Raw genomic sequence first — 24,580 nt, 5'->3', positions numbered from 1 at the left:
GGTTCTCACTCTTAGTTCAGCAAGTTTCTTAAGCCCCATACCTTGTTCAATACAAATTCCAGAGTGGAAAGGACACCAGAGAGGCTCTTCCCTTCAGCCTCTCAATAAATATGGAGTTACTAAACAAGTAGTCCTTGAGGTGTTTAACACGCTTATTTCAAACTGTTTTTCTGGCTGTATCTACACTGCCCCATAGACCAGCCAGGAAGAAATAGCCATCCTCACCATCTCACCTACTGAAACATGCTCAGGACCAACTTGATAGTGGGCACCACTGCCCGCAGTAAGTCTCAGTGCTCCCAGGGCCTGAAGCACCCCAGGCACTGTGCATGGCTTCCAGCTACTCCCATCTGCCCTGTGGTGATAGGGGATGACAGCTTGAGAAGTATTGTACCCCCCAAACTCCTCTGAGGGCCAAATGGAATCTGCAGACAGTCTGAGCTTATATTGAGTGCTGGCTCCTTACACGAACACCACCACAGGGTCTAGGCTAGGCATCAGCTTGGTAGAGGACTGTCCCAAAATTCACATGCTTTAGCAGGTCCACCTTGGAGAAACCCTTAAGATGAAGGGGTTCAGAAGTATTCCAAGCCCTGAGACAGAGCACCACCTCAAATCAAGAAGCATCACCCAATTTCCTTGCGACCATCCACTCTGGAGGAAAGCATCTGGGACTCGCAGTCCAGAGTTTGGAAGAGGGAACACCAACACTTAGACAGCTCCTTTGAAAACTAGTGCTGATGGCAAAAGATTAACAGAAGGTGTGACCAGAAACAAATGTTCAACTTTGAGAAAAGTGAACAGATGCTGCAGACAGGATAAAGATCTGCCTTACTTGCTAAATAGAAACAGAAGCAGTAGCTGTGCACAGAATGGCTGACAACATCACCCAGGTTATAAACTTAGAAAGCTCATTACCTGTACAGCCCACAGCTGAGCTTTGAGTCCCAGGTAGTTGAGGGAGAGCCCATGGGCTGCCATGCCCACAGAGAGCATGGCTGGAGCAGACAAATCCTGCAGCACTGCTGGCCCCACACCCTCACTCTGCTGCCAAGCCTCAAAGCTCAGCCACTGAGCAAACACTTTGAAGTCTAAAACGTTCTATTTTCCAGCAGAAAAGAACAACAGTGGACAGAACAAAATCTCTAACATATTTAGAAAACAAATCCCTTTATTTTTAGAGCACTACAACTGATCTGAAAAATTCAAGCTATTTGCCTTTACTATAGCAAACATGACAGATCCACTATAAAACAAACAATGTACTATTTTGATGTGGCATGGTGGTGGAAGAAAGCATAATTTTATCTGCTTTTACGGCACTGACCTCTGAACCTTTGCATTATAATTTGAGAAGCAGCTGTGTATTTAGACTCACAACACCCTGCTATGTTCCTCTGTCTGCCCAGCATGGCAAGTGTCACTCTTGGCGATTAGCACAGCCACCAAGGCAGGTGCTGCAGGGGAAGACCTAGAGCCCCTGCCTGAGACAGGTGCACACCACTGTCACATCCCGAACACGTGTCCTTGGGCTTGTTACCAGTATTGTTATCAAAGCAGACTGTTATCAGTAAGTACAACATCACAAGAGACTCTCAGTAGTTTGAATTTAACATCTTAGTGGTGCCTGTCAAAGGCTTACTTTCTTCCAGAAGCACAGCAGGAAGAGTTTAAAGATAAGGTAGTCGGGTCAGAGCAGAAGATGCTGCAGGAAGCTTTATTGTTATCAGACAGAAAAAAAATTATCCTATTAAATAAAACTAATTTGAAGTCAGCAAATAGGTTTTTCTTCAAGTCTGCCACAGGCCTAGTCAAGAACTATTCTTGTACACAAAGTATAAATCATAATATAGCAGAAACTCATGAAGTTTTTGCTGAAAATGAAAGTTTAAGAACGTAAGTGTCTAATACTTGTCAGTCATGGGTGTATTTCAGTAATCCTGCAGGGCCAGGGTTCCACATGAAGGTCCTGAACACTGCCTGTTACTTGAGAAAGCAAAGGAACCTCCAGCACATTAGCATTTTGGCCCTGATCCAAGAAAGCACTTAAGCACACGCTTAACTTTAAGCACGAGTCCTCCCACCCACATAAAAGGACTACTTATTCACCAAAAATTAAGCATCTGTAGAAATACTTTACCGTATCAGCTTCTTTGCTGAGCATCTTACAGGATTACACCCTATCAAGTGACTCTAAAACACCCACCACCTAAACAGAAGTTGACTTCAGGCAGGATTGCTGATTGCCAAGAGCTGCCTAAGCACATGTGGCACTCTGCTATGGAGGCCCACATCCCCCAACTCTTGCAACAGCTGCACAGCAGTGAGGAGCCTCTCCCAAGGGCACTGCATGTTTAGAGCTGCTGTTTCAGTCTTTGCCTTGTGGTTCTAAAAGCAGTTATGTGGAAGCTATTCATTCTGACCAAAAGCTTGACAGCTTTACTGAAGGCTGGGGTGTAGAAGTACAGACCTGCCACAACACACTACACTGCCTACATGAGGTCAGAGTTGCATCCAGTTAACATGAACAAGGTGTTAGGATGAAAACCACAACCTACTCCAGGTTGGATCAGGCCCTGAAGACCTCAAATTATATACAGGAGGAGGTGGCAAGCATAGAAATTAATGTATACAGGTAGAGGGCAATGCAGTAAAAAACAATTCTAAGCAGGCAGTGGAAAGAGATTACCTCATGTCTCCCACATGCATTTTTGGAACGAAATCACAAATACAGTTCAGGCTCCCACAGCAGAGTAACACTCATCAATTTCTCCAGCTGCATTTAGAAAAACCAAATTACTCCCAGTGACAGATTTGATATCCCTAAGAAAAGTCCATGCCCAAACACTCTGAAGCCCTTCTGCAACGAAGCCTGCTTATGCCCCTCTCACACTCTGGATCTCCTTCCTTTGGGAAGGAAACCTGGGTGCTGAAGGCAGGATCCCAGTATGAGCAACTAGGGAACTGCAGGCTCAGTTTTGGTGGCTTTTGTGTTAAGCACTTAACACTACAACTTAACCTGAAGGTTATCATGACCATTACAGAACCAGTTTTAAAGTAACAGTTCATTACTAATTACAAGCTACTAATGCTAGTTTAAGTTTGTTAGAGGCAGACACTTACATTTGAGGGACATGTTGGTGGAAAAAGCAAGAAAACAGTTTTGGCTTATACAGAAATACTAGTCTGACCAAGGCTACTGGACCTGTCCGAGCAGCTCAGCTTTGAGATGCAGTGCAGCTACATGGTGCTGCCAATGCACTCTAAAGTCAGAGCATAATCAGTAGTCTGCCCACTTTAAAGAAAAGCAAATGTTTCTATTTCTGCACAACATTGTACAGCAGGCTGCTCCTGAGCATAGAATTTGAGTTATTTGTATTGAAGTCACAAGCTGGCCACCCACCATGCAGGTTTCCTACCTGATGCTCCACACCAAGGCACACCCTGCATGCAGGACACCAGCACAGGCACCTGTCAGGCCCCGTGATTTGTGACCTATCTGACAAGGATGGCTGGAGCCACTGTTTACAGCCCGGTATCACTTTTGGCTGTGTGTGTTCCAGCTGCTCTTGCTGGGAGCACTTTCCTTACCAATGCAGATCAAAGGCTGCACCAACACAAACACATGAGTTCTACAAGTCAGTCAGCTGTGCACTATAACAAAGGTGTGTGTGAGATGCTCCTTAACATTTTTCTCACCATGCCTAAAATTGGCATCAGCTTGTGCAAGGATTAAGATCAGGTAAACAGGAACTACCAGCCACAATGTTGGCACCAGAGGATGAGGTGACTTTAAGTGAGACTTAATAAGTCATTTTGAATGCACATACAAGCCAAAGCCATAGTTCTTACTCAGCTTTCTATAGTGGACCAAATACAAACCAGCTTTTTTGCTACCTGATCAGATACACAGACTACTTCAAGATCTAGATAAACAACCTCATGGCATGTGACATAGGGTTTCTGGTGCTCCTGTAAGAAAATCTTTCATGCTTCTTAACTATATCATTTTAAGACTAGAAGAACGACTAATCTTGCACAAAGATTCAGCATGCAGTCTTGTTAAGCAAGAAACAATAATGCAAAATGCGGGGTAGAGTCACCAACCAGGCTGAAGTGAATGCAACAGAAATCAAAGCTTCCTGCACCATTATTTTGCTGGCAACTCCTAACTTCAGAGTTTTACAAGGAATAAAGACAACCATTTCCACATTCGACTATTTCATTTTGAAAGGAACATAACCTATTTTCTTTCCATGTATATCCGGTAGAGATATTTATCAAGAGATTTTCCTCCTATGCTTAACAGCTCTTGACTTTGTGTGGCCCCTCTATGCCAGTATATTGTTTGTGCTTTTTATAAGACCCTACTTTAAAGTATGACATGTTTATGTAAGAGGCATTGATGGCTAACACAGGCTTTGGCTCAGTAGGGCATTTGGGATGGTGTCACAGAGGAATGCTCTCCCCTGATTTATGAGCATGTTATAGTTATTCAGGTGGAGTGGCAGGACCTGGCAGTAAGCACCACATTACAGATCAAATGTGTTTTGAGTTCATAGATCAGGCTGAAGCACTGCCCATCACCACAGGGTTGTGGCAGTGGAAACTAAGCCCTCTGTTCTTAAAATGAAAGTAGTTTCTGAAGACAAGGAGCTGCCCTCCTTAAGCCTTACTAACCAAAATCTTGCACTGTTCTTATGAACCCTGCTCTGCAATTTGATGACAGCATATGTACAGATTCAGAGACAGATGCTTATGCTAGCTTACAAATTTGACTTACTACACCATTCTTTTCATAATACAAGTCTGATTCACTTGACTGTTTCCACATATTTCTTTAACTACTTGAAGTCCTTCAACTCTTCCCTTTTTAATCCACTTTATTTATAATAGGTACAAGTTGTAGATGTTCTTTAGAGGCATGTGACTGAAGTTTTCATGTTTATAACCCTATTCATTCTATACTGTGCTCCCTATAGAAAGCAAACTTTGGGGCACCACCTGCTTCCCCAGCAGCCAAGCTCCATGCCCAGTGTTTGGCTGGATCCTTTCTATGCAAGGTGTTTATTTAACATCTTCAACCTCAATGAGGTAAGTTCCCCTTATTTCCTTCATAGTAAAAATAGCTTTGCAGCTTGTACCTTTAATTAGGAGGTGTCAGTTGTAGTTTTTCCTTATGCTGTTTATACCTTCCTCTGATATTATCAATTTAGCAACCTGTTCTCATATAAAAGCCTATGCTGAATTAACACACCTCCCATGAAGTAAGAGGGGTGCAAATCCTTTGCAATTTTCTAAGAAGGTGGGAAGAAAAACAGAAAAACAAGTTCTCCTCAACATTTCTCATACTAAAACTCCTGGAGTTGCTTAAGTGGAGCCATTTAGAATACTACCTGTTTCTAGGAGAAAGGTATAATGACTTTACTCCTACAAGTCTGTTGAATAATTAAGTGAGCTTTATGTTGCTGCTCTCACACGATTTCAAGTTAGGGAGTTACTCATCTCTACAGCAAGCATACAAGCGATATCACATATGACAAGGATGTCTTCACTAGTTTTTGCTGTTTTGACCAACTCAGAACTCTTACTCTCAATGAAGACAGAACCCACCACACACATTAGGGTCAATAAACAGACTCGGAGATTAGCTCAAAAAACCTAGCCAGAAATAGCTTGATATACAGTTCTGTACATAGCAGTTACATATGCTGATAACCAGCCTGTGGCACATAACTTCAACCACTCCACCCAGGCTTCCAGACAAGCAGTTCATGTTTCACAAATAAAGGATGATTAACTTCCACACAGATACCATTCTGGCAGAGTGAAATGCCAACACAATCAAAACTTGAAAGAAGCAAACTACTTGAAACAGATTCATAATGCAAGACCCAGGAGAAGAACCAAAGTCTTAATGCATGGGAATGTACTTGACTACTCTTCTGTAAGACTTTCATCTGTTACAGAGCAGACTTTAGAAATTACTTTTAACTTCCCTTTCACCAGCTACAACTCCAGAACAATAAATCTGGCTTCAAGGGACAGTTACATGCATTATAGTAAAAAGCATCAGAATCTGTTACCATATTTCTTGCCACTCAAAAAAACCCACAATCCCCAAAAAACACCCCCAGCCATACAGCCATTTCATCCTTCAGAAATAACCTTATACTCATAGCACCTTAAAGCTGAAAGTACTTTTTAGAGACTTGTTACCACTCTGTGAAAAACTCCACACCAGTAAAATTCACTTCAGCTAGCTGAACCTTCCACAAGCCTCAGCCTCTTCCCAGAAGGGTACCATACGTCCCCCGACTGCCTTTTACCTCCGCTGCAGTAATCCTGCCCAAGTGCCTGCACCTGCAGCCAGCTAGGCCAGGGAGTTGGGGCCGTGCTCGGGTGCAGCGCTCTACTACTGCACAAAACACAACTCATGGAGCAGCTCTGTCTCATCTCTTTGCAAAGAGCACTCAACCAAATTTCTGTTCCCTGATCTGTCCATTCTCCTTTACAGTTATAGTTCCAGACTTAGAACTCATTGAATATAAACCACCAAGTCAGGGGACTGCCTCAGAGTGGTTTCCAGGTGGAGAAGATTCAGGTGAACCTAATCTGTGAGACATTTGGGAGAGGAGATAAAAGGAGTCACCTGGAGCTGGGTTAATTGCAAGTAGCATACTCTACCATAGGACAGGACTAATTAACTATTTCTGCTGTCTTTGCTCAATGCATAATGACTACAGAGAATGGAAAAAGCAGGAACATGGTTTGTTGGGTTTGAGGGTTTTTTTAGTCTGCTTAGGACTTTGCACATTAGCATGGAAAATACGAATCTACATAAAGTTGCTCCCCTTTCTTTCAATAAACTCAGAGGTAATGATCCTCTAGTTTTGCTACTAGTGTCCTTTGACCTTGCTACTTTTTTGTGCCAGTACTATCTGTGATACAACGGTTATCTGAATGACTACGAAAAGATAAATGTGCAAAATACAGGTCTGATGGTTACCCCAAAATATGCTACTGGGAACAAGAGATTAACTGTTAAAGCCAAATTCTCCTTTCTTCCTCCACTCCCCCTCACAAAAAAACCAAACAAAAAACCCAAAACCAACCAACCAATCAAAACCCTACCCTGCCCCAAAGTGCACTACATTGATTATGCTGGGATGAGTGGAGGCTTCCCTAGATTCATTCTGCTTTTGTTTGATTTGCAGAGATTTTAAATGCAAATGAAAAGTCAGGTTTGAGTCCCTGCAATTGAAAGCTTCTAAATATTATTTACCATCAGAGTAAAAGAGTAATCAAAGATTAGAGGTTAACAAGTAAGTCTATTTTCTTGAAGAAATACAGAATTCCAATGTTGCTTTCATTCTGAAGTTCTTCAAAAGAGTCATGTTTGGAGTTACACAACTTTTTCCTTGAAAATTTTTTAATAATTACAGGAGAAGTCTGAACTACTGGAAAGAACAACATGAACTATTTTAATTAGCTACCATTAAAGAAAATCCTTAAAACCAGACGAACAATTCAACTGCAGTTATGATAGCACTGAAAAGTTACTATGGAAGATGCTTGTAGCTAAAATAGGCTTAAAAAAATTAAAGGACTGTTAACCACATGTAGTTGCATTATTGGCTTTGCAATTGTTGTTTCATGCCAGCACATGCCCAAATCTACTCTATGCCAGACTAACTGCTTACAAAGCAAGCTCTATTAGAAAGTTCTCCATTTACATGGAATTCAAGGCACTAAGAATTACACAACAAAAGATGCCCTCTGCAAATAGTTCCATTCATCTTTTTAATTTCAAAGTATTACCACAGAACCACAGACACATACTGGTTGGCATGGACCTCCAGTGGTCTCTAGTCTAGTGATTAGAGTAGAGCCATGCTAGACCAAGTTGCTCAGGGCCTGTACAGTCAAATTCTGTGCATCTCCAAGGACAGAGATGCCACCTCCTCTCTGGGCCCCTGCTCCAAAGCCTAGCATGCTCTTTGGGAATATTTTTTCTAGCATTTACTCAGAATTTCTCTTGCTCCAACTTGGGCCTCTTGCCTCTTATGATGTTCAAGACAAGTCTGACTCTATCATCCATGCACCCTCCCAGCAGGTAGCTGTGGACAGTGAGAGATAGCACCTCTCCATGCTGAACAAGCCCAGTTCTCTCCCGGTGTGTCACGGGCCGCAACCCCTCACCTTGGTGTTCCGTTCCAGTATGACAATGTCTTTCTTGTATAGAGGAGACCAAAACTGGACACAATGCTTCAGACGCCATCTCTCACGATGCTATGTGGAAGGGAATAACCGCTTCCGTTGATCTGCTGCTCCTGCTAGTTGAGCTCAGGATGTTGCACTGAAGGTAAGGCAACCGACTGAAAACTATCTGTGTGGGCAACTCACTGTCTATACCAATTATTGTGTTCGAGTATTAGGCTACATAATTGGAGAGTACATGTGCACTATTACATGGATGTTGCCATTTATTTCTAATAACGGGTGGGCAAAATTAATGGGTTTTAAAAGGAAATTGTGTCCCCAAACCTGAGGTTCATACAATCAAACGCTCATCTTCTGTTTTAAAAAAACATTCATTAAGTACTGATAAACTTTTCTTTTTTTTTCTTAGCATGAAAGAGAATACAATAGTCTGTGCAGCACTTCAGACGTCAGTTATCATCATCATGTCCTTGGGCCATCACGACTCACAGCTGATGTCTACGTGTTCCACTTACATTCACCAGAGGGTGCTTGTGTGGTACAAGGCCAGGCTGTGTAAACCTGGCTGGCAATACCACTTTGGGTCCAGGCTGTGAGAAAGGAAAAAAAACTTTCCTTTTTTCATCTACTGAAATGCTTTCAGCTCCTTTCAGTGTTGTCAAAACAATACACTTAAGGAATAATCTAATGCTGGCGTAAACCTGTGTTCAGTACAGGCTGCTAAAAATGCCTTTCTCAATTTGATATGCTACACTGATGTATTGCACCTTTCTGTATCTGTTTCATTCCCTTATGGTGGATGAAATTCAAAGGTATTACACAAAGTAATAGCCAGCCCCAAGTGAGGCAGCTAAACCTACAAATCTGGACGTACAATGAATATGATGTAGTCAAAGCTAATTAATTGCTCTAAATCCATCATCATTCTACCATTACAAATTTCCTTCCCCTTCCTCTCAAGGGCTTTTTTCCTTCACTCTATACCATGTCTGACTTCTTTTCCCACTGATGTCCAAAGCTCTAAGGCTCTCCTACATGAACCTAGGCTTCCTCCCCAGGCCTACTGGCATCATTTCCATGCACATTTCTCTGAATTTCTTGCTATTTTCTTCCAAAGGATGTGTATCTTGAGTTTAGTCCTGAAAATCTAAATTGAACACAAGTCCTCAGTGCCTTCTGGATGTGGCTCTGTGGATGTTTGCTGCTCCTGCTTCACTTTCCGAGACCTGTTCTGAAGTCAGCAGAGACAGGAGCAAGGCGCTCTAACTACCTTCTCTCAGTATCTCCTCTCCTCCTGTTTCAGTGGAGGGATGACTAGGTAAGGAGCAGACTTGAGCCTTCCTCATGCCCCTCTCCTTTCCGAGCAGAGGCCTAGGCACACCCACAGAGAGGCACCATGCTAACTGGCACCTGGCACTGTCTATCTCCCAGCAGCAGGGCATTAATAACCATTAACAAAATGCTATACAGTTCCAACATGATGTCAGCAGTATTAACCTCTGTCATTCCTGTATAAGCACTAGTGAATGACTGGTTTTCATTTTTTTTTTCTTTAAAACTCACCTTTGAAATATTCCACAGTGTTAAAACCAACAGTGGCTACTTAGAATAACTCGTTTTCCATTTTTGAAAACAAACTAAGAGTTATCAGTAGTGACTATGTTGAGCAACAACGAAATTTATCTCATTCATAATTCTTTACCAAGCTTTAAAAAAAAAAAACGAACCAAAGCAAAGCCTTCCTACTTCACAGACTTGTGAGAAGCTTTTGGGAGGTACTAAGGATTTGCCACCTATTAGAGAAAATAGGTGCAAGAGATTTGGGAGTTTTCTGGAACTGATAGTTTATGAGCAAATTACTCTGAACTGGTGCATTATAGCAAATCTGCTACTGCTTTCAGGAGTATGAAATATTAGTATCTTTTCTCCGTTCAAACTAGTAACCAGAGCACAATCAATTCTTTTTAAATGGTATACTCATAAAGCCTCTTACAATCTTACGGTATCTAGGTATGCATTGCTTCCCAGCTCAAAACAAAATAAATGTCAGCACTATCTGTAAACAGATGAGATACGGTCCGTAGGGAGAGTTAGTATTATTTATTACAATAATAACGATAACTGGAACAAGATACAGTTTTCCATGTATTCAACCACATCTATATACTTCGATCACTAATAGGAACACCCCTGTTGAATTTCACTGTGATGATTCAGGGTCAAATGCCTTAAGATGATTTGAAAGATTGCTGGACTTTCAAGACTGTCCTTTTCTTTTTTGTAGTTACAGATTAAGAAGGTCATATTTCCATTGATAATATACTTTGTTATTTACCATCAAACTCCAAGATATAAGATATGCCTATTCCAAACTCAGGTTAAGTGCAGTTACATCCCCCTATCTCCTACAATGCTTTACGATTCCACTTTATCACAGTGAAATCTTTGGTTCTAGAAAATAGGATGGGGCCATCAGATAAACATCTGCATGGCAAACTAGTTCTGCCTATCTTCGGGTCTACATTCATGCCTAACAGCTATCACATTTAATAGGTACAGGGAGTGGATGTGCAAGACTAGATGGAATGGGAATGCTCTGTACTCCCGTGCACTGTATCAACCACATGATGCAGTTCTTTCTCCAGCTTGGGTTCAACATGCTGTGGTTTGGTTTTTTTAAAAAAGCTTTACCTCTCCAAAAAACCCAAGACGTTCATGTGATGTAGACCTCAATTGAAAATTGAAAGAGGTAGTAGATTTGCCACTTTGGGCTCCTGTGTGTAGAGCACCTGGTCCCAGTGGAATAAAGGCAAGGATAAACCCATCTTCTTTGTGAATGTCACTGCAACAAGGGATACTGCCACCAAAAGCAAAGTCCGCTCTGTACTAGCTCAGTACAAACCTCCATCACAAGAAGCATTTCAGGGTGAGTGAGCTCAGAGCAGGCACTGCAGTGATGTGCAAGCAGATGACAGGAGGAAAAGGATACAACATTTGCAATTCTTCAGCCCCGTTGCAGACCTCCTGAGAAAGTGTATACTTCAGGTTAGATCAAGTCTTAGAGACACCCTCTACCAGGCAGTGAGCCAGCCAGCAGCACCTCAGTGAGAGGCAAATCTGCATCCCTGTGGAAACAGTAGAAGACTGATTAATTTAATGCCATGCCCTTTCTTAGAAAAGATAGCAAGAGATAGTAAGGGGCAAAATTTGTTCAAATGTACCAGTGTCCTCTTCCTTTGGCAGAGAAAAGGAGGAGCAGATTCCACGTGATCACAGCAGTCAGTAGAAGAAGGGGGGAGAAGGGGTTTTCTGCAAAGCCTGCGCCTTAGAGGCAGTAGAAGGGCAAAAGCTCAGTTTTACGACTCTTGGCCCCAACACAATTTACCATTTACAAACTAATCCTCCTCTGTTCGAGAGCGCAAGGCCTGCTAAAGCTCTCATGTCCACTTCTCTGATTCTTCATTGTCCACACTGACAGAGAGAAGCCGAAGACCTAATCAGTGTGTAATTCAATCGCTGTCCAGGCTGTGTCACAGCACAATGCTCTGCTTGTAGTGCCACGGGTTAAGTCAGCCAGCTACTGTTATGCACCACAGCAGGTGTGAAGAATGTCACTCGGTCTAACTGTATGTTACCACTCTGTCAAGGTCTGTTTCTGACGCTACTTTCACTCAGCACTTAATGATTGTTTTTCCTACTGGCAGCAAGCTAATTGTCGGCTGTATAGTAAAAGGGCACTTTCAGGGTATTTTTGACCCTGAATTGGGAATTCCTGCACAGCATAACATGGGCCTCATACAAAGCAAAACCCTCTGTTCTCCAGAGCCCCAAAACATGGAGGCCTGCTAAAAAGCTCTTTATTTCCTTCATCTTAATCCAGCAATTAGTAAGTTATGACTTACTACACCCAAAGTGCTTCACTTTGTCATTCCTCACCAGACAGGACATTGGACATTGCCCCACCCCTTTTGGGAATGGCTTAAATCCACAAAGTTCCTTGGTACCTAATTACCTTTAAATCAGCAAGAGACAGGTGCTTAAAAAAATTCTTATCCACATGTAGGTGGTTAAAAATCTCTGGAAAACAAAATGAAATGTGCTGCCACACTTAAATACAGATCTCGGGCCACTCTGAGAATGGCATTTGGTTTGGTTCTTAAAAAAATATTTACTTCTCCAAAAGGAGTAGAAAGCTTCAGTTCTGTTTTTCTTGAGTCATACCTCAGCACAAGGAGGCTGAGGAAGAGAAGTACAGAGGAAGAAGGCAGGGCAACACCTGCCACTTCATCACCAGTGAAGCAGCAATGGGTGTGTGTATCACCCAGCCATGCTACCAGGCAGATAAGGAGACAGTGGGGAACTATTGCTGATAAATGCATAGCAGCACAAGTGAACTGTAATTTACTGAAAGTGGCAAAAATACAGGGACAGCAACCAGAAGCACATCAGAGGATGTCTTCCCCTCGTATAGATGCACATCACACACTTGTAATAGTCATGGGTGATGTTTCTGTCCATGTATAACAGTGACATGTCCAAGGAATGCAAGCACAAAAACTCCCTATTTCTAATGTATCTATTTCCTTAACAGCCTTGAGAATTTCATTCATGTAAAGCTTCTGGTGCTATTTCTCTAATTCCTGAATATTCATGTAGAAGTAATACAACTAGGAGGAATACCTGATGGAAGAGCTACATTGGAACAGAAACTGTACAGGCCTGTACATGTAGAAGCAGTGCAAATAGGAGGAATTCTTGATAGAAGAGCTACACTGAGACAGAAATTGTACAGGCCTGTACCAGCAGGAGTAGTTCTTCATCTGAAAGACCGAACAACTGAAGTCAGCTGGATAACTTGACCAATGTAAGAAGTGGATAATCCAAAATGGGAACAACTTCCCTGCCACCACATAAATGATCTTAAATCAATATATTTGGCTGTCCAGAGTTTTTGTATGTAATTCTATACAAGAATTATGGCTACCAATCTTACCTAATCTTGTAAAGGATGAAATACTTTGTCACACTTTCAAATCCTGGGAAGACAGCGAGGAGATGAAGAAAGATGATCCAGCTTCTTACCACTTGCTACAGAAAAGGTCATAATATTCATTATTCAAAATATGAATTGCACATCTGTATTTACAATGTTTAACAAGTCTTGCTTAGTGCTGAAGTCAAACTGCTCATTTCACCCATACTCATCTACTGTCATCACTGACGGCTAATTTCCAAACATGGCCAGACACCAGTTTACATGACAGGGGTCATGAGACATTCTTGCATCCTGAATCAGGATTTAGCAATGCCATGTGCCAAGCCTTAGAAGCATGCAGAGCATCTGCGACTGAGCACCTGCGGAAATCCCATTTCCTGACAAAGAGAGGCCTCCAATATTCATGTTTTTCTCCTGCTCTTAGGCCATGCTGTAATGAAATAGGGCCTGAATAATCCTTTTATAACTACACAGGGAAATGTCCTTGCTTAGCATTTATCCCTCCTTATGGAGGTTCAGTGGGAACTTCGTTGAGCAATCAGCAAAGATACACAGTATCAAAAGCCTGGCTGATGGGATATGACTGAAACCATGCACAGGGTAGGGATAAAAAGTGGACATGCAGGTTATCAGAGAAACTGGAAGGTCTCTGGTAACTTTAGTGAATATAGGTAAGAAGACAGGACCCTACGGAGTTATGTGAAATTTGGTGTTAATGCTGACAGTGACATATGCAGGCACAGCCAAAAAAGTGCGTTTTCATGGAAAGGCCGTCCAGGAGGGCTGTTGCTGGCAGCATGTGAATAATCAGAGAGTGCAGGACTGCACAGAGACCCCTCTTCTGGATCAGTGAGAATAGTCCAAGGGGAATATGTTAAAGGCAAGCTGGAAGGGACTTGGAAGGGGCTGGTTGTGAGGCCAGCAATGGGAATGACTTTGAATAGCTTATACTGTAAGACTCCCTGTTCCACAAGACACTTCCCAGTACCTCCTGCTGCAGATCTGGGTTGCTGTCTTCTTCCCTTTGAAGGCCGTGATTCCCTTACCCCAAGAAACCTGCGTCCTTGTGCTGTCCCCTTCACTCTAACCCTGGGTTGCTGCTGCTTTACCTCTGACGTGAGCTATCTGTGCTTCCTCCTCAAACTCTGGCTGCTACCTCCCAACCATCCACATCTCTGCATGCCCCCACATTGTCTCCTCACCCTCCATTTCCCTGACATTGTTCCCTGTGGCTGCTTCATAACCCTCTGCTTTTGTTTTTTTCCCTTGCTGCTGGCTTTGGCAGTGTGAGTGTGAAGCCCAAGCTATCACACGTAGCAGCCTGTTAGCCTATTACGCTGTTCTGTGCCTAATCTCAGTTTTGCCAGACCACTCACTGGAGCTTTAAACCAACAACTCCAAAGACTGAACAACTGTGAAACACTACCAGTCCTCAAAATTTCTCACACACCATCATGTACCTGTATCATATCTTCAACTGACAATATAGGTTTGGCAGTTTAGAGATCAATCATTTGTCATGGCCCTGATGGTTTTTAGTGGTTCCTCAGCCTCAGTTTGGGAACCATCATCCATCACGGTGCTGTGCAGGCTCAGTGCAGGCAGAGTGACAGCCACTATTTCCCACTTCCACAAGGAAATGCTAGAACAACTTTTTTCTGCTAAATGCTGGGTATAAAAATCAGGTCTCTGTGGCATACTCCCTTTTCCTTCCTTCCTGCTGATCAGCTCTTCCTCTGGGTACTTCAGGGGGCCTACCCGCTCTTCTTGGCCATGACAGTGTACATTCAAACAGCTGCTAGGGCTGGATGAAGCACCTGCTCTGGGCAACAGCAGCTGGAGTTCATTTTGGGTCCAAAGTGCTGAGGCCAAGCAGGCTGACCGCATGTGCACTAATCCAGTATCATCACCAACTCCACCAACAACAGGTGCCTCTTTGAAGAGGAAGGGAAAAACTATTTGGGGAGGAATCAGAGCTTTATAAAGGACATTATGGGCCAAGTCCTCAGCTGGTACATACTCAGTTAAAGCATGTACTCTCTTGAAGTTATATGAGTAATGCTCATATACACCAGTAAAAGATCTAGCCCACTCTCAGTGCTGCTTCTCTTCTTCTTGTTTTTGGTTTTCCTCAGGGTTTTTCCACTCCCTCCCTTTGCTCTGCACTGATCTTCCTTTAAAAAAAAAAGAAAAGAAACCTCCCTGCCCCTTACCTCAGACCAAACAGCTGAAAGTCACAAGCTACATATACCAGACTTCAACATCCTCCTCTACATAGGTAACACAATCTTACCATTGCCTGACAAGATGTGTGTCTCAGTCCTGCTTGAGTCCTGGAGTCCAGATCATGAGTATACATCGACAGGAACAAGAGCAATCCCATTCTGGAACAAATAAATCAAACCCTGTCAAGGTCCCTTAAGAGAAGTCTTCCAGCACAGGCATCATAACGATTGCCACACACTTGCTCAGGCCAGTGGTACACATAGCCCAGTGCATTATTTCAGTGTGTGGCTACTACAAAATGACATGGGAAGAGTGCAAAAAAACCCTGCTAGAAACAGCTACTGGCCAAAGAAAAAAGAAAAGAAAAAGCGTTTACGGGTATTTTTTTTTCCCAGAGTCCTGCCATTCTGAGCCCCAAAGGTCAGTTCCACAAATCTGGTCTCACTCCTTGCAGTTACTCTTGTGCCTGTTTCTAGAGAACCTGGAGCTCTCTGGAGCCTGAGAATGGAGTTGGATTCACAAAGACAGCACCACAGAGCACTGCCAAAAGCACTCCGCTCATACAACATAAGTAAAAGCAGGCTTTCCAAATTGCTGTTGATGCAGTATTAGAGGAAAACATGACCTTGCTACAAGCTGCTCACGGGAACTGGTCACAAAGTCCAAAATTTATTTTCCTGAACTGTACATCTTTTAATTCCCCACTTTCTGAGATTTAGATTTAAGTCTCTTTCCCCTTGGGACTATGTCTCAGCTAGGTTATATTACACAAAGAAGCAAAGCAGACACCATTGAAGGAGCAGAGCTGGTGGTGAAAATAGCACAGGCAGAAAAAAACAGTCTCCAATCCATAACAGTTACTGGCATCTCATCCACAAGTACACACAAGTCTAAATTGTACTGTATTGGCTTGCCCATTTAAATAAGTCTCTGAGAATTTCCCTTGACAAACACAGCAGTACAGGCCAGACAACGCCATTTCCTCACCAATGAAGAGACATTCACACAACCACACAGGAATGTCCAGCACTAAAAACATATTCTCAGCTGCTGCAGACTCAAGGGTTCCCTTTGAGGCTTTTACCACAGTTCCAAAGTTGGAAAACATCAATGCATGTATAAACATACAAAGGCAGCTATATTGCACACTTATGCATCAGTTTTGTCCACATATATGCCTGAGGGAACCACATGGTGATCACTACTTTGCACACTTAATACTGAGCAGTATGGATACCTACATGTTACTGCCTGTATTGGGTTTGCATGGCAAGGTTTTTTGGGGGGAGGGAGGCACTACAGGGGTGGCTTCTGTGAGAAGATGCCAGAAGCTTCTCCTATGTCTGACAGAGGCAATGCCAGCCGGCTCCAAGACAGACCCACCGCTAACCAAAGACGGCGGTAGTGCCTCTGGGATAACACTTAAGAAGGAGAAAAAAAACCCTGTGCAACACCAAGAGCAATTGCAGACGGATAGAAGAGTGAGAATACGTGAGAGAAACAACTCTGCAGACACCCAGGTCAGTGAAGAAGGAGTGGGGGGAGGAGGTGCTCCAGGCACCAGAGCAGAGATTCCCCTGCAGCCCCTGGAGAAGACCAAGGTGAGGCAGGCTGTCCCCCTGCAGCCCACGGAGGTTGATGATGGAGCAGATATCCACCTGCAGCCCGTGGAGGACCCCATGCTGGAGCAGGTAGATGCCCAAAGGAGGCTGTGACCCTGTGGGAAGCCCGCGCTGGAGCAGGCTCCTGGCGGGACTTGTGGACCCATGGGGGACCCATGCTAGAGCAGGTTTGCTGGCAGGACTTGTGACCCCATGGGGGACTCACGCTGGAGCAGTCTGTTCCTGAAGGACTGCACCCTGTGGGAAGGACTCACGTTGGAGAAGTTCGTGGATGACTGTCTCCCATGGGAGGGACCCCACACTGGAGCAGAGGAAGAGTGGGAGGAGTTCTCCCCCTGAGGAGGAAGGAGCAACAGAGACAACCCCCATTCCTCTTCCCCCTGTGCCGCTTGCAGGGAGGAGGTAGGGAAAATCAGAAGTGAAGTTAAGCCATGAAATAAGAGAGGGGTAGGGGGAAGGTGTTTTTAAGATTTGGGTTTATTTCTCATTATCCTACTCTGATTTGATTGGTAATAAATTAAATTCATTTTCCCCAACTTGAGTCTGTTTTGCCTGTGACTGCAACTGCTGAGTGATCTCTCTGTCCTTATCTTGACCCATAAGCCTTTCGCTGTATTTTCTCTCCCCTGTCCAGCTGAGGGGAGTGACAGAGTGGCTTTGGTGGGCACCTGGCCTCCAGCCAGGGTCAACCCGCCACACTGCCCTTCACAGCAAAAGCAATAAAACACTCCTAGCATCTGACAGGCACAGAGCTCTTCCTAACCCTCTGAATCCTCTCTGCGGCATGCTGTCACTGGGCACATTTCACGCAGGCCAGCTGCACAGGATTTATTCAACCAGTTTTGGAGTATCAAAGCTAACTTTTTTCTGTCTTTGCCCCAGGCAGGCGCTTGGTATGCAGGATTTAAATCAGAGAACAAAATGTTCTGTGAAATTTGTAAATACTCAGCACAGTAACTTCTAAATTCTAAAAAAGATAGCAACTGGAGCTAGTGGTTTAAAAATCAAAAAGTAAAGCATTTCACTGCATCACTGTGAATAATGCCACTGTGTCCTAAAGACCGGAATAGATAACTTCCCAAGATTATAAATTAATGGTGTTGACTGCCTTACATGATAGAAGCCAAACACACCCTGAGTTACAGCTCATAATTCCAATGAAATCAGGAGAATGCCCAATTCAACAAATGTTCTGCATAAAGATGCTGAAATGGAACAATTTGTTTGATCCTTGCAAATTGGCAAAGAAGACTTTGCCTGGGACATACTGCCACGAACAGACTATGATCTAACACCTACCATTATAGGATTTTTATAATGTATTTAAAGCCATTAAAATGGAATTAGGCAGAAACTGATAGGGACAAAGACACCCTAGGGAATCACAACACTTACGCTCTGAAGGATAATATGTGGATGGCCTAAAAGAGGTGTTTTGAGCAGAAAGCAGCAATAAAGGGTCATTTGTGACTGGAACTAGAAGAATAATTACTTCATCGGAATTTAGCATAGCCTTTAAGGTTTATGTTTAAGTGAAATTATCCACTTCTGTTTTGTCTGATTCACCGCCACTGAATCCATATTAATACAAAATTTAAAACAAACATTTAGCTGATGAATGTTCACATTAAAGTTTCAAACAGAGAACGTTTTCATATTTTTTTTCCTCAAGCAGTTTCATTTAAACTTTGTCAGGGTTCTTTTTCAAGCAAAAACTGTAAAAAGGATTAATTCGTTATTTTTTGGTGACTATGAAAACTAAAACGTTTAGAATTCTTTCCTCTTCACCTGCAAACATTTCACACATCTCTCACCACATCTGTGGCTTTAATTTCTTCTCTCTCAAGCCAAGCAGCAAATGGCACCAGTCAAACCATTTAGCTCCCAGGAGTACCTGTACTTCAGAAGCAGGTGCTCTTGGTACTAGCAGGGACTCTATGAACATTGATTATCAGTAGCATACAGCGGCAAGACAATAAATGGCTCCTGGATCTTCATTGCTTGCCTGTAGTTTACTACTGCTAGCCTAAATATTCTGAGTATGTACAGAGTATGTCTGCTCATGCTCACCTTGAATAGGTAGGTCTGACACTCTCTTAAGGGCCGTCTGGAGTGCAGAGTGCACCTACTAAAGTTTACACTGCCTGGGAGGCATTATCTGCAGTCACTGATTTCAGATGGCACAGACTGTACAAAAAAAGGCACTGCCTTTTCCAACATGTCGAGTCTTATCTTCTCATTTGTCCAAAAGTAAGTAGAGATTCTTACCCACAGCTGTGGAAAGGAAGGTACAACAGAAAGGGAAGGTGTATGACAGACTTCAGGCAGTTTGGGATTGCACAACCTCCTTATGCAACATGTTGCCTGGAGTGTGCTACATGCTTTCAGAAATTCCACAGAATCCCCTTAAATTTGCTCCAGTGCTGAGACCTAGTGGCTTCAACCTGCAATAAGTGACTGGATTTACAATATGCCATGGCCAGACTGCAAGGATGAGCCTTAAGTTTTCTGGCCTATGCTTTTAAATGTGGCTTGAAATAACAATTGCAAAATCTGAGAGGCAGATGAACCCTACCAATTTATTGTAACTTACTCCTAAGCACAGCCTCTTTAAAGAAATCAAATGGGCAATATCAGCCAGTACCACTTGAAATTAATAGTCCACTTACAGCTTAAGTGTATTTATAAGAGAAGAAATGGAGATTGAAGGGCCAATGCTGCTGACTAGGCTGAAGCTTGCTCAGCCTGGCTGCCAGCCCTCTGCAGCCAGCAGGCAGAGAGGCAGGGAGCACAGACAGCCCCCAAGGCTCCAGCTCTCCTTGCTGCCTCTCTGCCCAAGCCAAACCACAGGTTTCCTGAGCGCTGGCAGAGGCAGGGCTCTTAAAGACACAGATGAGCTGAGAAGCCTAGCAGGCACACCTAACAATTTTGTAAATACAAGGACAAAATACTAGGGGAAAACAATGCAGTGTAGGTGAATGGTCAGTATTTAAAATTGCATAGTTACATACAGCTCATAGACACAAGTTAATAGTGGCTGCAGTGCAGTTTTACCTGCAGCCCCAGTGTTATGAAGTCTACGCACATGCACGCTCAAACATGGCCATACGCAGCTTGACTTGAGATGCAACAAGATAGCTAGAGGTGTCAAACATAAACCAGGTTGAGGCAGGACAACAGTCATAGCCAAGAGTATACCTAGGCAGTTAGTTGAGATGCAGTTACATCTTCTAGGCTTGACTGCAGAGGTCACACACACACACACAGACCCTAAACCTGCTGCTGGCATGGAGCTTTCTTGGGGGACCACAGAAGAGAGGGTGGGAGCAAAGGGAGAGGATGAGTCTGCCTGAGCACTGTGGTTGTGGCAGCAGCTGGAAAGAGCCTAGAGGGAGAGAGGAGAAGGGAGGGGTGCCTGGGTACCAGCAGGAGGGTGAGGGCAGGTGCTTATGCAGGAAGGATGTGCCCTGAACACCAAAGTCACAGGGCAGCTCTGACCATGAGCGGCAGTGCCCATGGAGGCTACCTGCTGCACTGCAGGGCACTGGGCCTCTCCAGGCCCCTGCAGCACCCTGCTGAGAAGGAGCTGAGGCTGCGTCTCCTCACAGCATTATCCGAAGCAAAGTCTCTGCTACTGGAAGGGTCCCATGGTAAAAGCAAGCATTAATTACAGATAATCTAATTTAAATACTGCAGAGAAGAAAATAGCATGAATTAGGAAACCCTTCTATACCTGTTCTGTGACACAAGGTTAATGATAAGCTTTGCTTGTACTTCAGAAACTCTTATGAGCTTGTCTTCTATGTTTGTTTTAGACACGGCATAGACATGCCCACAGGCTGTGGGCATATTCTGTTTGAAGGACAGATTTCAATCAGTAAAGTTTCAAAGAACTCTCTATATATCACCATGGTTTATATTACCCAGTGTTTGGGAAGTTCCTTGAGGAAGAACTTCATTGCAAAAGAAGACAGACAAATGAGCCAACTTCTCAATATCTGTGCCATGCAGACTTGTGTCAAGGAAGCCTATGGAACTGAACTGCCAGAGATAAAAGTTACATCAGAGGAGCAAAGTGTCGCAACTTTATCAGGCTATTGATGCAATGTGGAAAAACTGAACGAAGACAAAAAAAGACATGTCTGTTTCCACTACAACTGAAGAACATCTTCAAACATCTCAACTGGTTTTAAACACTGCAGTAATGGATGCTTTGCAAATACAAAAATATCAATGAGAGGAAGAAAATCTTTGACTCTCTAGAAAAGGAAAGCAATGGAAGCTTTGCAGTATTTGAAGTGAGTGCCAAAACCAGGCACTTCAAAAACTACTTCCAAAATCAAAATTAATCCAAGTATTTCATTGTGGTAGCTCATTTTAGTAAATTGAATATATATAAAATACACTGCATAGTAATTTTCAGTACCTATAAGCCCCAAACCAGGCTCCTGTCTGCTCTGATACCAACAAGATCAAGACTTTGACTTCAAAGGGACTAGGCTTTAACTTTTACTTTTGGGAAATCCTTCTGTAAAACTAAAACATGTTGATTTCACAGCACTACAACAAACTGGACCTTTCCATTTGCTCAGTGACATATAGACAAAAAGCATTTTACAGAATGTCCACCTCACAGCCTGGTCACAGTGCTACTGTCACCCCAGGGCCATCTCATGCTTTGCTGATGACTACTTTTACTGTGAGACAGTTAAAAAAAGTTATTTTTCTATGCTTACTTAAGTAGTACCCTCCCAAATTTCAGGCTGCTTTTTTAACTTTATGAGTCATACAGTGCAAAAAGTCAACAAAACAACTCAGAAGTCTTGCTGGCTCTTCCTCCATGGAAAAAAGGAAATAAAAAAGAGTGAGATCAGATAAAATAGTGAAATGAAGCACCTGTCGAGAATGGAAAAGCATACAGAAAAATGGGTTAAGTGACTTCAAGTCCAATACATGCAAATGTGAATTCACGGGTGTTTGTATGAGTCATTCTCCATTTCCTGCCAAAGAACTTAGGTTTCGCTTAATTACGAAAAAAATCATGAATGAAGAAGGCTTATTGACAGGCATACATATCACACATTTATTTATTACTTTTTCCTCACATAGCCCTTCGTTTTCATCATAGCTATTGATGGGCACTGAATGATCACATAAGAAAAAAGTTTGGCAGCATTAGATACACTATTTGCAAAGCACATGAACAATCTGTTACAGCTAGAAAGAAGCTAACAGATGGTAGCTGGATAGAAGCAACAGCCACAACTCTTGCTACCTGTGGTTGAACAACAAACAGTATCAACTCCAGATTACAACGTGCAGCTTAAAGAGCCTAGCTTTAAATGAGAGAGAATCAAGGTAGAATATGGCCAAATACAATTAAATGTTTGCTAAGTAGTCTCAGCAGAAAGGGTATTTTCAGATGATTGCTAAAGCCCGCTGACAGTAACGGTCCTCTCTGCCAAAGAATAAAAAGAAAGGAGTGTGTGTGCGGGGGGTGTGTGTATAAAAGAGCTTAGTTTGCTGGAATTTTACTTGCAGTTCTGTATATCACGCTGTGGTCGTTTGGCTTCCCACACTGGCATACACTTTTAACACTCTTTAAAATGTGTTGTACCAAAATCATGCCAAATCATAAAAACAAATAAAGTCATCTTTCATCACAGCATGTGCCTAACATTATGCATTTAAATAATACTAGATTATGGGAATAAACTGGGTCAATCCTGTCACCAACCCTTTTTGCAATGACTTGCACAGGACCATCTGCTCTTGCTTTCCCTCTGTCAAGATCACTCAGTTTCCAACCCTGTTCACCCCAACATCAGCTCATTGAGGAAATCCGTAAAGTACCTTCATAGTTCAGGATTTAGTGGGAGTAGGATCTAACCCAGATTCACTTGTTGTATCAAAGTCATATACAGATACTGTTACCCCAAGCAGGGAGTAACTTTTCTGAAGGATACAGTTTGGCAGAGAGACCCAAGACCTTCCCTTCAGTTTAGGGCAAGTGGGAAAAAAAGCAACCTGTCTTAAAAGCAACCCTACCTGATAGCAGGTAGCTGCACTTACTCCATGCCATGTTGAAATGTTGTAACTAAGAAACCAAACAAAGTGCTTGCTCCCCAGGATACTGTATTTCTTGAAAACCAAGACTTGAGACCACAAGTTTTTTGAACAGATGATACTTTCCTCAGTCCAGATAAGACCAGCATGTGACACCACCTCATCCTATGTAGCAAGAATCCCTACATTACTTTCTAATGGAATTTTTCCACAATACATTTGATTTCAGTACAAATGATGGGTATTTCCTTTAGTTCTATGAAGCACAAAGCAAAATAAATTGAACTGTGTTCTCACAAAAAGAGGGGTTAAAGAATGTATGGAGATTCAGGAAATTTAGAGTCAGTTTTCAGATCAGCCCCATACATTACAGGTGGCCTTAAGAAATGTCTTTGCATCTTAGTTCTCCATCACTGAAATGGGATAACTTAATATTGACTTCCAAGGGAGCAGAACTCCACTAATACAGATACAAGCATCTATGAGCTGATATGCTCAGAAATTATTGTCATGAACACCCACCTAACAAAATACAACTGTAAACTTTTCCAGAGAGACACTAGGGAACTTGCTTTCTATAGGGATTTCACACTTCCAATTATTTGACCTGTCCACAGAAAGGAGGTCATCAAGTAGTCTGTTTAGATTAGGATGTCAGTGCATACACACACACACAGACACCACACTTGCTCTTGCTCTTGCTCTTCTGGAATAATAAAACACTACAACTATTTTACTGGCTAAAACAAAGACAGTTGGACTAGAGGGAGCTAAAAGGTAACTGTTAAAAGCACATCTTCCCAGCAGAAGTCCCTAGTGCCCCAGCAAAAAGAGGACCCTTATTAAGAACTTCAGAACAAGGTCATATATTGTTGCACTGTCTTGTCAATGAATCAGAAGAATGAAAAAATGGACAATTAAACGAAGAGGGCTGCATAGTATAGAAGATGAAGGCACTGAACTAGAAGTACCTAAGTTTCTCATGACCAATTTTCTCACATCTTTACATGACTCCTCTCAGATGATGTGTGCTCTGCTCTAGGTAGTCAGATCCAATAACAATTAAAACATGCAATGGAATAATGATTCTGCCCTTAGCATCCTGGGTTTGTGGGGGAGTGGGGTGATCTGCTAGAAAAATATTTCACAGAACAGCACGTAACATTAAGCTTACTAAACAGAAAGTCACTGAACAGAAAATTATCGAATTTGAAGGATGTTGAGATTACTCATACTTCCACTCCATTGACTTGAATCTATTAAAGGCAAATAATGCTCAAGCAATAACACGCAGAGCTCCATCCATATGCTAAAGCAGCTGAAGAAGTCAGAAACCTGTATTTTGAAGTTACTGTACAAACCAAGGATTATTAGTTACTAAAATACTGAAGATGGTTTTGTCTGCCTAGATAGGACCAGTTCGACACAAACATTTTTAGCACTAAAT

At 42.7% G+C, this 24,580-nt stretch overlaps 2 long non-coding RNA genes across 8 annotated transcripts in view; one reads left to right on the top strand and one right to left on the bottom strand.

Moving 5' to 3' along the window:
* Positions 1–17,422, top strand: part of LOC142602093 (uncharacterized) — a 58,199-nt gene extending 40,777 nt beyond the window's left edge. For 2 of the 3 annotated variants that reach the window (XR_012835773.1, XR_012835771.1), the window contains 2 exons: positions 8,245–8,365; positions 12,880–17,422. This is a non-coding gene — a long non-coding RNA (uncharacterized LOC142602093). The remainder of the gene's footprint in view (positions 1–8,244; positions 8,366–12,879) is intronic. The other variant, XR_012835772.1, reaches the window with a different exon arrangement.
* The window catches only part of LOC142602092 (uncharacterized), a 116,725-nt gene that overhangs the window by 80,614 nt on the left and 11,531 nt on the right, over positions 1–24,580 (bottom strand). For 3 of the 5 annotated variants that reach the window (XR_012835769.1, XR_012835766.1, XR_012835768.1), the window contains exons 5-7: positions 15,513–15,603; positions 13,217–13,311; positions 10,309–11,348 (exon numbers count right to left, since the gene is read on the bottom strand). This is a non-coding gene — a long non-coding RNA (uncharacterized LOC142602092). Of the gene's footprint in view, positions 1–10,308; positions 11,349–13,216; positions 13,312–15,512; positions 15,604–24,580 lie in introns of those variants that run through there. The other 2 variants (XR_012835767.1, XR_012835770.1) reach the window with 2 other exon arrangements.

The sequence above is a fragment of the Balearica regulorum genome, chromosome 5 (assembly GCF_011004875.1).
Source record: "Balearica regulorum gibbericeps isolate bBalReg1 chromosome 5, bBalReg1.pri, whole genome shotgun sequence".
Taxonomy (NCBI): Eukaryota; Metazoa; Chordata; class Aves; order Gruiformes; family Gruidae; genus Balearica; species Balearica regulorum.
This window is presented reverse-complemented; position numbering and strand designations above follow the sequence as displayed.